The sequence below is a fragment of the Staurois parvus genome, unplaced genomic scaffold (genome assembly GCF_062004578.1).
Source record: "Staurois parvus isolate SC_StPar_1 unplaced genomic scaffold, SC_StPar_1.0 ptg000549l, whole genome shotgun sequence".
NCBI classification, from domain to species: Eukaryota; Metazoa; Chordata; class Amphibia; order Anura; family Ranidae; genus Staurois; species Staurois parvus.
In genome coordinates, this window is record NW_028318345.1 from 11,323,184 (window position 1) to 11,337,621 (window position 14,438).

A 14,438-nucleotide genomic window follows, 5' to 3' on the forward strand; every position below is an offset into this window, starting at 1 on the left:
CGCTGGTCAAATGATATAGACTAGTAAAATGGTATTACACAAGATAAATATAACCACGAACAGTAGTGCATGAACTCGTGAAAGGTCATCCACCCCTGTGACAGTGTACTACACTATTGAGCACCTTTCTGGCTCCTGTGGCTGAGCTAATTCCTCCCCAGGACCATTTGGGCACCCACCCTGATGGATGGATGGATGGAGCTGGATGACTAACCCATAGCTGCCAGCATACCGCTGCACCCCCAGATGTGCGATGTGTATAACCCATGCACATGAATACTTTTGTTCTGGTGAGTGTAGATCAGTCCCAAGGGTGGTTTACCTTTCACGAGTTCATGCACTACTGTCCGTCACGGAGAGACCACACGTGCCATTCATAGGCACTCTCTGAGTTGGTACTCTCACACGAAGGACATTCCATTATTCAGGAATGATTCTATGAACTTATTTTAGCACGATTTACCAGTTTACATCATTATTGCAATTCTTTGCACTTTTTGGTTTTTACATGCGTTCATTATTGATCACATGCATTTATAGCGCTGCACTTGTCTTTAACATACAATAGTTATGTGATTAAAGAGAATGAAGATATATAACTATATTGGGAAATTAGAAGTATATAAATTATTTGAGATATAAGTGTGAAAAATTTGAAAATAAAATGTATGACATTCATTAGTAAATGCAATACTTTCCTGATCATTTTGGAGAAACAGCCAAAAAAATAGCAAAAGAGAATTTTCAGAATGTAATAGTACAGCTGTATTAGAATTTTCTATCAGAAAAACGCCAATGTTAATAAAGCCCGCGCTTGTGCGCCATCTAGCGAATATATCCGGTATTGCACCTAAAAATGTGCCAGACGGGCTACCACATTCACTAATGGCAAAGTAGTCAGTAGACGCTCGTTAATGAGCTTGCTAGACGCTGGTCAGACGACTGATTGATTGACCGGAGTCTGCCTGAATGGTCAGTCTCTGCTATTACACTCACATCTTAGTGAATCAGGGCCATTATGTCTAGTGAGTTGCTTAGCAGATTTAGTGGTGGATCATGCACTAAAGGTGGAGCCAGTTTCAGAGATGGGATTGTTTTTCACCATGATTTTGGAGACTTGAGGATTTTTGACTGCACAAGACACTTTATTGTATTGAAAAAATAAATGGATTGTTTTGGAACAATTTTGAAACATATTTATAATATTTATATAAGCAAGGGACACTTTTTTAATTGATTTAGCATTTTACCTTGTGCTCTATATATGCACTTTGTTTTTCACTGATGTTTGCACATAATATGAAATGTTGTACTAAGTGGTGATAGTGCTGTGTGTGTATATATATATATATATATATATCCTTAGATTGTACACCCCTTGAGAGCTAGGGACTGATCTGAATGTACAATATATATGTATTGATATGTTATTGATCAACATATTAAAGTGGATCTAAACTGTGGAACCTGCACCCCCCCTCCTATAAAAAAAATTAAAGGAGTAAATAACAATATTGCCCATGGTCTCCTGACAGCTGATCTTTACTTCTTCTTCTGATATATCATGCCTTGTTTCACACTGTGACACTTTGCGGAGGCAGTAATCTTTCTAGAGGCATGGCTTTGCTTCCTCATGTCAGAGCAGGGAGATGCAAGCACTGCAGGCCCTCAAGTACTTCCATTTCCTGAGACCAACAGTCAGAGCAGCAGTGCTTTAGATCTCAAACTGCAGATAAACATAGACATGCACTTGTAAATTTTCAGGAAGAATTTAGGACTAAGGGTATATTTTCAGGGTATTGCTTTGCATTTCTAAATGTTTCCACTGTTTGGATATTGGTCCATTTTAAATCCAAAAGTGGTTTAAGAACTGATATTGTAGACCTAAGTGTAGAAACATTTAATGGAACTCACATAAGGATCATGAATAACAGTACTGTATATAACATCATATTCTGACCCAAGTTTTACCATTGAACTTCCTCTCGTGATAGCAGACATTGCCTGTTTGCTTTGTCTATGACTATGGATGAGAACTGTGGTGGCAAAAAATAGTAATTGCAATTTTATGTTGCATAAAAGTACGAATTTGCATATAATCACAACTTCTAAGGTGCTTTTGAGCTCTCTTTATAATCAGGATGAAAAAGAACACTCATAAAGAAATGTGTACATACAATTAGTGTGTGATGTAAAAGGAAAATATGCCTCTAGCAGTAATCCTTAATAATAGTATTATTTAGACTGCTGTGTTATTAGGACTATAGTTTTGCAAGTGTGAACATAAAACTATTGTGCCTATGTATATTTAACTATTTTAAAAAATATATTTCTATTGAAATACTCAGATTTAGGTTATAATGCTTCTTTCCCATGTGACAAAGTTCACCAGACTCTAGGACAGACATATTTAAATGTTTCCAACTGAAATAGGTTTAGTAAACATAGTTCTCATAGCTTTCTGTAATTTATAAGTATATATTTTTAGACTGGCAGATAACATTAGAAGAGCAAAAAGGCAAACAAACATGTTTCTTAAACTATTAAAATGTAATCTTAGCACATTCTTGATATTTCCAATGGCTGTGCCCTTTAAAGCAGAAATACCATGACATTTGATCTACTGTCATGGTGGAAGATCATGTGATAGAGAGAGGAAAAGATTGATAAAACACCTCCGTCACCAGCAAGAGACGAATTAGATTGTCTTGTGCAGAATGTAAAATTATGATAGATGGAATAATTAGCCTGTCTGCCTTTACAAAGAAAAAAATAGAACTGAAGGAAAATGTTATACAATGAAACCAAGCTATCATAAAAATACTGAAAAAAAATATTTGAGTTCAAATTTATCATAATTTTAATTTTAAAAATAATGTTACAACAGTATTAAAGTGAAACAATATAGTAAAATGTATTTATGATGCAAGATTTCCCTAATATTGGTGAAGGATACATTTTCTGGGATGTAAAAAATGAAGCTATTTTATTTGAGAAAAAAGTAAAGTCACATTCACAAATGTATGTTTTCTCTGTAAAAGAATAAACAATATGGGTAATAATAAAGACATAGTCATGGGCTTCAGTCCCTTATAGCAATAAGGGATAACCCTAGTCTGAAGAACTCACAAGAGGTTATGATTTAGGATTTCCTTTAGATTAAACAGCTGTAATTACTAAGACAATTTTAGAGATGAAACTGTCCATGCAGATGAAGGAACTCACAATTGGGGATACCGAAGAACAGGTGTTGAGAAACCCTGCATTAAAGGAAACCTAGTCTGAAAGAAATGTAAGGGCTGTCATTGTTGAGCTCCCTGACTGCAATACTATTTGCTAAGCTGGAAATGTAGCTGTTGGGGGTATACACATGCCTTGGGCACAATGCTCAGAATCATGGAGTGGCAAACATAATCCCCCTGTCAAGTTCAGTGGGAGAAACAGCATGCTGAATGAAACCCATTCAAGTGAATGAGGCCACACGGCAACTGCCCTGCAACTGCATGCATTGGTGTGGTGTGGGATTTTAAGAGGTAATACAGGCAGTAAGGGGGTGACATAACTCCTCACTGCCTCTTAAACACCCTCTGATAAGCAATCAACCACATATTGCTCTTCAGAAGGCTGCTGCTTGTGCAAACGAGTCCTTGAACTCATTAGCAGTTGCATAATAAAATACATACAAAACCCAAAAGGGTTAGTAGGACACCTTCACAATGGTCACAACAGGTGTGCAGACCCAGAAGCTCAGGAGAAGATTTTACTAACAGAGTCCCTAAATATATTTAATAAAGGTCAAGTGGTTTAAGGCCTTCTTCACACAGGTCATGGTGTTTTGCCTGAATGGGATGCACAGGTGTAACATATATCTGCACGCAGGCATTTCTGTTTGTGTGAACTGGGATACAACAGCTACATGGACACATCTCCTGCTCCCAAGTGGACATCCGTGTGGGTGAATGTGGGTGCAACCTACACAGTCCACGTTCGGGGACCAGCACCCTCACTGACACAGATGTCAGACTGGGAGCAATGGCTATGTCCACTGCGACCCAATTGACATGAATGGGACTACCTGCACTCAGATGCAGGGAACAGCTGTGCATCTCTCACAGGAAAAACACGAGCCTCACACAGATGTATGCTTAAGTACAAAAATTTAAATATTAATTTCAGTGGAATGACTTTAAATCCAGACACCACTAGAGCAATGTTTTCATATTAATATCAATAAAATATAACAATCAAAATATGAAACGTGAAATGGAATGACATCAGAAATTACTCCTAGTTAAACTTGAAACCCATTCCCCTACATGTTTTCAATGATTCCCTTTTCTAAAAAAAAAAAAAGTTTGCCAAGCCCTACTTACCCTCTCTATGCTCCAGCCCTAACTTCCAGTTCTCCTCCACCACTACTGTTGCTCGTATTCCAGGCTGAATAACACCCAACATCACTCAACCCATATATACAGTACCATTTGCCCAGGCTGTGTATGACACACCCTAGGGATGCACAGTATAATTCTGAATAGACCAGCACTGATAGGTCACTACATGAGCACTGTTCAATGGGGCAGTGAGGGCCACCCACTGCCAAAGGTAAAGAAAAAAAAAGGAACCCACTTGTTACTTGGCTGGAGAGAACACAGCTGCAATTAAGGTATGTATGTATTACAAGTATGGGGGGAAGATTGTATGGGGCAAACTGGAGTTGGGGTTTATCATAATTCAGAATGTGTTCTTAAAATATACCATAGTTTGCCTGTAGGAGCTACTTACCTTTCTAGTTCCAGCTGCACATCTTTTAGGGTACCACACTAATGCACAGCTCCAAGAATTACCCCAGGTGTCACAGCTATGGTCAAACAAGCCCATTTGTGTCAGTGAAGCTTTAAAAGCCACAGTATTCTGCAGACAGACATCAATGCAACATTTATCCATGTTTCACTGAGCCCCACATGTTTTTCAAGCCTGCACCTCTTCTGATCCAGAGCCTCCCTTTGCTTTTGTCACTGCTGCCTGATCCATACAGTTTATACTGTACATTTTTAGAATCGTCTGAAAACTATCATACATTTATTAACAACCATTCTATCTGAGTGGCTTCCATTACAGCCCTTACTAAAAAGAGCTAAAAGACTGGCCTGAAAACTCTTCTTTCAGGTATTGCCAAGACTTGACTCCAAAAACCTTTTCTTCTTGAAGTGCATGCTTTTTCCTTTGGTGCCAGATGAGTATTCTTCAGGTTATCTCTGTGAGAAGAATTTGCTTATAACAATCAAACTCCAGGATGAGTCCTTTTTTCGTGGTTTTGCAGAAGCATCCTAAAATTACCCATTTTTCTGACTACTTTGGAAATACCAGCTGCCACTCAATAAACTCCAGTTTGTCTCAAGTCATCGACTCACTCATCTAGGTCGCTCAACATAAAAAATGATTTGTCAATTTTTGCAACCATGCAGCACCTATCTCAGTGAAATGGTTTGGCTTGCTGTGAAGAATCTCTGCCTCTAGTACCCTCCAGTGGGATTTTGACTCTCATTATCGGTCCTTATGAAGTCTGCCAGAATTAATCCAGTTACCTACTGATTGTTTTCATATTTCATTATTGACACCTTTTTTTAAATCAATTCTCTAGACCTGTCTAGCCATGTAACCCTTCTACTGAATATTTGGAAGAATTGAAGGTCTATACCATCCTGGAGATCAGAGTAAAGAATAATAAGCTGTATTACTTAATTGATTGGAGGACTTCAGCCCAGAAGACTGATATTAGGTGCTGGCCTGCACTGTTTTATTCCCCATTTCATTTGCAAATTCCATCAACGTTTCCCTCTGAAGCCAAGCCCCAGGTGTGCGGGACGACTCTAGAAGGAGGGGGAGCACTTTAGTGGCTAATTAATTTCTCTGTTCTGATGCCACTATTCCTGGTATGCTCTGCCTGTCACTCCTGGGCACATGCACTGCTTCTGGTACATTTTGTTTGCCAAACTCAACTTCTCTGAGCCCCTGCAGCTGGGCACATCTGTTCCCGGTTCTGTTTGACAAACTCTGTTCTTCCAAGCCTCTGCAGAAGGTGGTCCCACAAGCTTCCTAAGTTTCCTCATGGGTTTCCTGACAGTCTCTGCCACTGGTCTTATTGCATCTTCCTGTGATATCTGCCAGTATCTCGGGAAGCAAACCGGGAATAGGAGCTGTGAGGGTGTCCCTGGGGAATACTGTAAGTCCTTTAAATTCTGCTTCTCCTAGAACACGATTGTAGTTGGGGTAGGGTCTGTTTCACTGAGTTCATGAAATTTCCTTTCAATTTTAATATCTCTATTACATATTTGATTTCCTTACCACCATTGTAGTCATTTTATAGTAGTGTTTCTAATTATGCAATTATATGCTAAGTTTTATGATTGTATTTCAAATTTCATGTGTCCTGTATTTGAAATTTGTGAGGAGTAATTAATTACAGTCAGATTTATCAAACATGAGTTCTGGTATTAAAACCTGCAAGAGTGGTTTAATTTTATATCCTTTGGGAATGGCATAATGCTGTAACTGGATATGGTTTTTAACACTTTAATGATGCATTAACAGAAAGAATTTAATCTCTCTGTAGCTCCTTAATGGATAAATTATATTTATCTGTTTGGTAATTCCAAATTTTTATGCGGCTTTGGAGTTTTTCAACTTTACCTGAATTTAATATAAGAGATTGGCGTATGAAAACCTGACATGGTGAAATTTTACTTAGTTTAATGAATGATGTGAAACATTGTTTGACTTCAATCACCCAATCATGTGCAAACATTTTTTTTAAATCATCCTTACACATGATTGGTATCCTTTGCAAAGTTAATTTTACAACAATTAATAAGTTACATGAAAATTCCCTGGCAAAATGAAAATTCACTTTGAAAGTGAATATATTCTACTCTAATAAATCTATCCCATAGTGTAAAAAAATCTGTTTTACTTTTACCACATGGTGGCCACAGCATTAACAATTATGACTCATGACTCAGCTAACCAAAATAGAGAATATAATGTAATTTTTAGCTCCAGTTTCTGAAGTACAGTAAATTAAAATTAATGTTGCCGTAACACTTTTTCAAATAAAAAAAAAATCACCGTTGATTATGCTTTTCCTGGTTGAATGATGTCCAGCTTCATTTCATCTTTTTTTTTATATATCTTTATTCATTTTCTCATACAAATCAATTTTAAACCAACAACATACAGTATAAAAACCCATGTTTTTTTTTTTCCATAAAGTTTTTTAATAAACTCAGAGCATACAATAAGTACAGGTAATACAAGGTATCAGTCGGAAATACAATAGGAGGTAATGCACATACAGCAAACAAAAAGACACATAGCAATACATAGACAAAGAATCAGACGTAAGTCATCCCAGGGAAAAGAAAACAGGGGAAAAATGAGAACATGCGAGCGCAGGAACATTAAAGGCATATCTGGTCTCAAGCCCTTATTCAGCATATTGGAATCACAGCACTGGCAGGGTCAATGATATATAACCTCAGTTACCGAGCAGCAGCAAAGAGCAGGGCCAGTGAGTCAAAGGTATGCGTTGAAAATGTATACAGTAGGTGTGGAGGGGGGGTGCAAGGGCTTGTAGGATATGGCCTTGTACTTTTGATGAAACTGAGGTAACCCACTACATGTTACCAGCACGTGGGTAAAGGGTTTGGGAAAGGAGATATGTAAAAGTAAAACATATGCACAGCTGGATTGCAGATAGGGAGTAGGACTCCTATGAGTAGAGAAGTGTACCAAAATAGAAAGGGGAAAATGAAAGCTAAATTCTGAGTAAGAAAGCAGGGAAATGGGGATTAAAAATGTAAGAATAAGCATGAAAAAGACGGGAAGAGAGGAGAAGAAAAAAAAAGGGGGGGGGATGGGGGGTTGGGGAAGGGTTGGACGGGGAGGAGGTGTGGAGGAGTAGGAGGGTAGGTAAGTCACCTTTACTCTAGACTTCCAGGACATAAGAGGTACGCACAACCCTGGCAGAGAAGTGAGCTGGGGACAGTTGCAGGCGTATCAGGGTGCCAAGCGTAGCTTGCTCCAAGCAGTACAAGGACCTCAATCACAACCTAGAAAAAACAGAGAGCCGATATATCGCCAGAAACACTACAGGGTATCAGAGAGATTCAGAATCAATCAGCAAGGCCCATGAAAGAACGATATTCAGGGGTCATTCGGAAGTGAATCCAACAGGACCACGTATGAGAAAATTTAGTAGGGTTATCCAGAGAAGAAGCAATCAGCTCTTCCATTTCAGCAATTCTGTTCAAGCGTATGAACCAATCTCGCACTGTGGGGGGGTGAACAGACCCCCAGAGATCCGGTAAGATCCGGTAAGCAGAGTTTGGCCTCGTTAAGCATATGCATAGCCAGAGATTTGAAATATAGACGTTTCGGAAGCGGAGTGTGGTGGAGGAGGAGTTGGGCCGGAGAGAACTCAATATCAAGAGTAGACACCGAAGAAGTAATCCGATGTACCTCCTGCCAGAAGTGCTGAACCATAGGGCAGTCCCACCAGATATGAAGAAGAAATCCAACAGGAGCCCCACATCTCCAACAAATACTGGGTCTGGATGGATTAAAATGATGGATTCTAGAAGGTGTATTGTACCAACGTGTCGCCAACTTGTATCCATTTTCTTGTACGGAAACATTCAAGGAGCACTTATGAGAAAAGGTAAAGATTTGGTCCCAATCAGAGGAAGAAAAGTCAATGTTTAAGTCTCTTTTCCAAGCTTTGCAGGCGGGAAGTGAATCAGAGGTTCTGTCACCAAGAAGGAGCAGATAGGTAAATGATACTAAATGCCTCCGTGGTTCAGCCTTTGAACAGAGTGACTCAAAGGAGGTGAGAGGGCCGACCCATTTATGGCGATATGCAGGAGAGAGAAGAAAATGTCTGATTTGAAGATAGGCCCAAAAGGGAAAGGTGAGATCACCCATAGTACTTGCCAGAGAAGAACAAGACTTCAGCTGACCTTTGTGAAAAAAATGGTTCGCTAAAACTTGACTGTGTGGCCAATGTGCTGATGGAAAGGACTTATGCATACAAGGAAGGAAGTCCGGATTGAGGCGAATAGAAGTTAGTGGGTTGGGGGCATCCAAAATGGAGGCCGATTTACAGGCTAAGCGAAAGGTTTTAAGGGAAGGACTAATTATTGGATGTATGAGGAGGTCTTGAGGAATGTGTTTGGTCAGAAGCAACGGGTTTGATGCCAAGGGGGAAGTGGAACAAGAGTGCTCCAGCTACACCCACGCTTTGGTGGTAAAGTGAATATTCCAATCGATTATCCTAGTAAGATGGCAGGCCCGATGGTAGAGTTGCAGGTCAGGTAGTCCAATCCCCCCTTTGGATTTGGGGAGCACAAGTTGGGAGAATGAAATACGTGGCCATTTATGATTCCAGAGGAAAAGAGAGCACATTCTTCTGCATGAAACAAAAAAGGCGGGTGGTAAATGGATAGGTAAGGTTTGAAATAGATAGAGGAGGCACGGGAGGATTTTCATTTTTAGTATAGCAGCCCTACCAAACCAGGAGAAGCATGGGCGATGCCACCTAGTTAGGTCTGCTCGGATGGCACCAAGGGTTGGAAGAAAGTTTTTGACATAAAGATCAGAGAGGTTACTCGTAAGCTGTATTCCCAGATAGGTAAGGGAGTCCCTTTCCCATTGAAACGGGAACTGTGACTGACAAAAGGAAACCAGGTCTGGAGGAAGAGTAATGTTTAAGGCATAGGATTTGGAATGATTCATTTTGAGGTTCGAGATATATTGAAAAAAGGAAAAATCTTTAAGTAGGTTGGACAAGGTGATCCGGGGCTCTGTCAAAAACAAAAGAATGTCGTCTGCATAGGCAGCAAGTTTGTATTCCTTGTTCGCCCTGATATCTGGGTTTAAGCGGAGTTTGCGTAACAATGGTTCTAGTGATATCACAAAAAGAAGCGGGGAAAGGGGGCAACCTTGGCGCGTACCATTCCCAAGAGGGAATGGATGAGATAGATGCCCATTCACACGGACCTGAGCCGTTGGACCAGAATACAGTGCCATAATGAAATTGAGCATGGTGTCCCCTAAACCAATCACCTGTAGGGATGCCTTTAAGTAATCCCAGGACACCCTATCAAAAGCATCTAGGGAAAGAATAAATCCTGGACTGCGAGAATTGTGAAGCCGGTGGAGAAGGTTAAGAGCCTTAATGGTGTTATCCCTTGCGTCCCTTCCCGGGATGAAGCCCACTTGGTCAAGGTCAATCAGGGAGGATAACAAGGGAAGGAGATGGTTGGCTAGGATCTTTGCGTAGATTTTGATGTCTACGTTCAAAAGAGAGATGGGTCTATAATTGGTAACCAAAGTGACATCTTTACCTTCTTTGGGGATGACAGTGATATGAGCTTCCAGGAGGCGATGATGTTGCGTGGAGGGTGAAGAGAAAGTGTTGAAGGCGGAGAGCAAGGGTCCACTCAAAATATCTAGAAACTCCTTGTAATATGCCACAGAAAGACCATCAGGGCCCGGGCTTTTACCAGGTTTCATTTGCTGGATGGCTCGGGAGAGTTCCTCCACCGTGATATGATGTTCCAAATCCTGAATAGTATCATCAGGTACAGTGGAAGGACTATAGAGGCGAAGAAAGTCAGAGATTAGGGTGTCTCTAGGCTTATTGGCCTCAGAAGGGTGACGTTCTGGAGGGAGATTGAATAATGTTTTGCTCGAAGTGAGATGCTATATCTGCATTTAAGGTGGCCAAAGAGCCATCCGTGCCCCTAATCTTGTGAACCATTAAACTCGACTTTTTTGTCTGGAGGGATCTGGCTAAGAACCTCCCGCTTTTGTTAGCAAATTCATAAAAAAGTTTGTGCGACAAAATGAATCTGCGCTTAGATGCCTTGCCTAGTTCATTTAAGAGCTGTGTGCGGGTGTCCGTAAGATCAGATAAAGTCGAGGTGGCCTGATTATGTTTGTGCGCCTTTTCCAGGAATTTAATGTGATCTAAGAGTTGTTGTAAGCGAGTCTGTCTCTCTTTTTTACGTTTTGTGGCCATAGCTATTAGGACTCCTCGAATGATGCATTTATGTGCTTCCCATTGAGTTAACGAAGAGGTATCTGGAGTTTGATTGTTCGAAAAGTAGTCCATTAATTGGGAGCGAACCTCTGCTTCATTGGCCGAGTCAGAAAGAAGAGAGGCATCCAAACGCCATATCTTAGAACGGGAATGTTTCTCCGGAAATCGTAATGTCATAGTGATAGGGTGATGATCATCGGTTCGATGAAAGAATCATGGAGGAAAGAGAGGTCAGCTTGCCTGATAAAGAGGTAATCGATTCTGGAATATTTGTTGTGTGGAGGGGAGAAAAATGTATAGTCTTTGACATTCGGGTGGAGGACTCGCCAAGAGTCGTGAAGTTGCAGATCTTGAAGTTGAGTGTGAATCTGTCTAATGGATTTATATGGCAAGAAAGAGCTTCCCGAGGAAGAGTCCAATAAAGGGCACAGGGGAACGTTAAGATCACCTCCCAAGATTAGGATACCCATCTGGAAAGAGGAGAGTGAAGAGGTAATGGAGCGGAAAAAGGATACCTGTCTAGTGTTGGGTGCGTAAAGATTTGCTAAAGTGATGGGCCTATTGGCAAAATTACCTTTTAGAAACAGGAATCTACCATCCGGATCCGGAAGTGACTCTGAGATAACCAGAGGGAGGTGCTTTTCAATCAAAATGGAAACGCCTTTAGATTTAGCATGAGGGTAAGGAGCATGATAAACTGTCGGAAAACGGGAGTTAGTAAGCTTGGGTATGGCATCGTGATGGAAGTGCGTTTCCTGAAGAAAAACAATATCCCCATCTCTGTTTAAAAAGGTGCAAAAGCAGGAGAGAGCGCTTTTCAGGGGTATTCAGACCCTTCACATTAATAGACAGAACTTTCAGCGAAAGATGTCCTGACAGGGAGTTGAGAGAAGGCATGTCCAGGAGAGAAAAGGTAACCTAAAGGGATGGGAAAGGGGGTATGGGGAAGAGAGAGAAGAGAGGAATGAAAAAAAAAAGAAGAAGGGTGGGAGAGGGGAAGGAAAAGAAAGGAAATGAAAAGGAAGAGGGAAATGAGGGGAGAAAAGAGAGAGAGAGAGAGAGAGATAACCGGCAGTGGAGGTAGACCAGCTGACCCACCAAGATACAGGAAGGAGGAAAGAAGAACAAGAAAGAAGAAGGGGTAGGAGGGAAATAGCAGAAAGAGGAACAAGGAATGAAAGGAGATGAGAGGCAGAGAACAAGGGAGTAAAGACGGCTGGAAAAGTTCAGCAAGAGCTCTCAATGCTCGCTGTGTGGGAAACGCGGTGGACTTAGATCCAAAAAGAAAGAGTCCGCCGGGCCATGGACCTTAAAAAATGCAAGAATCGGGGAGGGAGGGTGAGCACAATTCGTTTGAATGAAGATATAGATGGGGGCACAACCGCCATCATCCGACATAATGGGTGAGGTAAGACGCAGCAACAAGCTTAGGGATATCAGAAGGAAAATGGAATAAATATCATGAGGGCAAGGCAACCGAATATATATCATTAGGGCGTATAGTGGTGGAAGCATTGTATGTAGGGAAATGAGAAAATGCACATCTAAGTGGAATGGAGTCGTGGCATGATCCTAAAGTTATGGGCAGAGTTGTGGTATCGTAGGTGTGCCGTGGTAGGGCCAGTGTGCGAGTCCATGCTGAAAATAAAACATCAGTGAAAGCCAGATGGAAAACCTGCATATCATTAAGATGAAAAGCAAATCGTATCATAATCTGTTTATGGTAAAAACAATGCAACATCACAGAAACAGCAGGGCAGCCATTCTATAAAAAAAAAAGCAACCATCAAAGGAAACAATTGGGAAAAATGAGACATAGTGCACCATTTCTTTTTGGAACCCTAAGGTATCTCTCATCTGTCATAACTCTTCTCTTCCCGGCTCCCTCTCAAAAACTCAAACCATCCATCTCCCACCCCGCTCCCGCAGGACTCAACGACATTCTAAAAATCAAGTAACACCTTGGCCCTGATTCACTAAGATGTGAGTCTATCAGCAGAGTCTGACCATTCAGGCAGACTCCGGTCAATCAATCAGTCGTCTGACCAGCGGCTAGCAAGCTCATTAACGAGCGTCTACTGACTACTTTGCTATTACTAAATGTGGTATCCCGTCTGGCACATGTTTAGGTGCAATACCGGATATGTTCGCTGGATGGCGCACAAGCGCGGGCTTTATTAATATTGGCGTTTTTATGATGGCAAAAGAGAATTCTTAGAATGTAATAAATAGTACACCTGTATTAGAATTTTCTATTTTCTTCTATTTCTTTTTTTGCTGTGTCTCCAAAATGATCAGGAAACTAATGCATTTACTAATGAATGTCATACATTCTGTATTCAAATGTTAAACATTTTCACACTTATATCTCAAATAATTTATATACTTCTAATTTCCCAATATAATTATATATCTTCATTCTCTTTAATCACATAACTATTCTATGTTAAAGACAAGTGCAGCGCTATAAATGCATGTGATCAATAATGAACGCATGTAAAAATCAAAAAGTGCAAAGAATTGCAACAATGATGTAATATTGTAAATGGTGCTAAAATAAGTTCATAGAATCATTCCTGAATAATGGAATGTCCTTCGTGTGAGAGTACCAACTCAGGGAGTGCCTATGAATGGCACGTGTGGTCTCTCCGTGACGGACAGTAGTGCATGAACTCGTGAAAGGTAAACCACCCTTGGGACTGGTCTACACTCACCAGAACAAAAGTATTAATGTGCATGGGTTATACACATCACACATCTGGGGGTGCAGCGATATGCTGGCAGCTATGGGTTAGTCATCCAGCTCCATCCATCCATCCATCCATCCATCAGGGTGGGTGCCCAAATGGTCCTGGGGAGGAATTAGCTCAGCCACAGGAGCCAGAAAGGTGCTCAATAGTGTAGTACACTGTCACAGGGGTGGATGACCTTTCACGAGTTCATGCACTACTGTTCGTGGTTATATTTATCTTGTGTAATACCATTTTACTAGTCTATATCATTTGACCAGCGCTCGCTCTATCATTTTTAAACAATGTAACTATTCTACATTATAGCTCAAACTGTGTCTCCCACAGTGGTTTAGTGGCTAGAGCTCAGAACTTACAGCACTTGGGTCATAGGTTCAAATCCCAGTCATGGCTACAGGCTAAAAAATGGAGATCAGTTTTCTGGGTTGTGCCAGGAATATTGATCAATCAATTATGATTTTGCCTAATGACTAGAAAGTGGATGAATGTTACCTATGTACTGTTCTTCTGCCAATTAGGAAATGTGCAAGTTTCATGCCGTGTATATTTCATTGTAACATTTTTCTCTTTTAAATCTGTCTCCTTATACA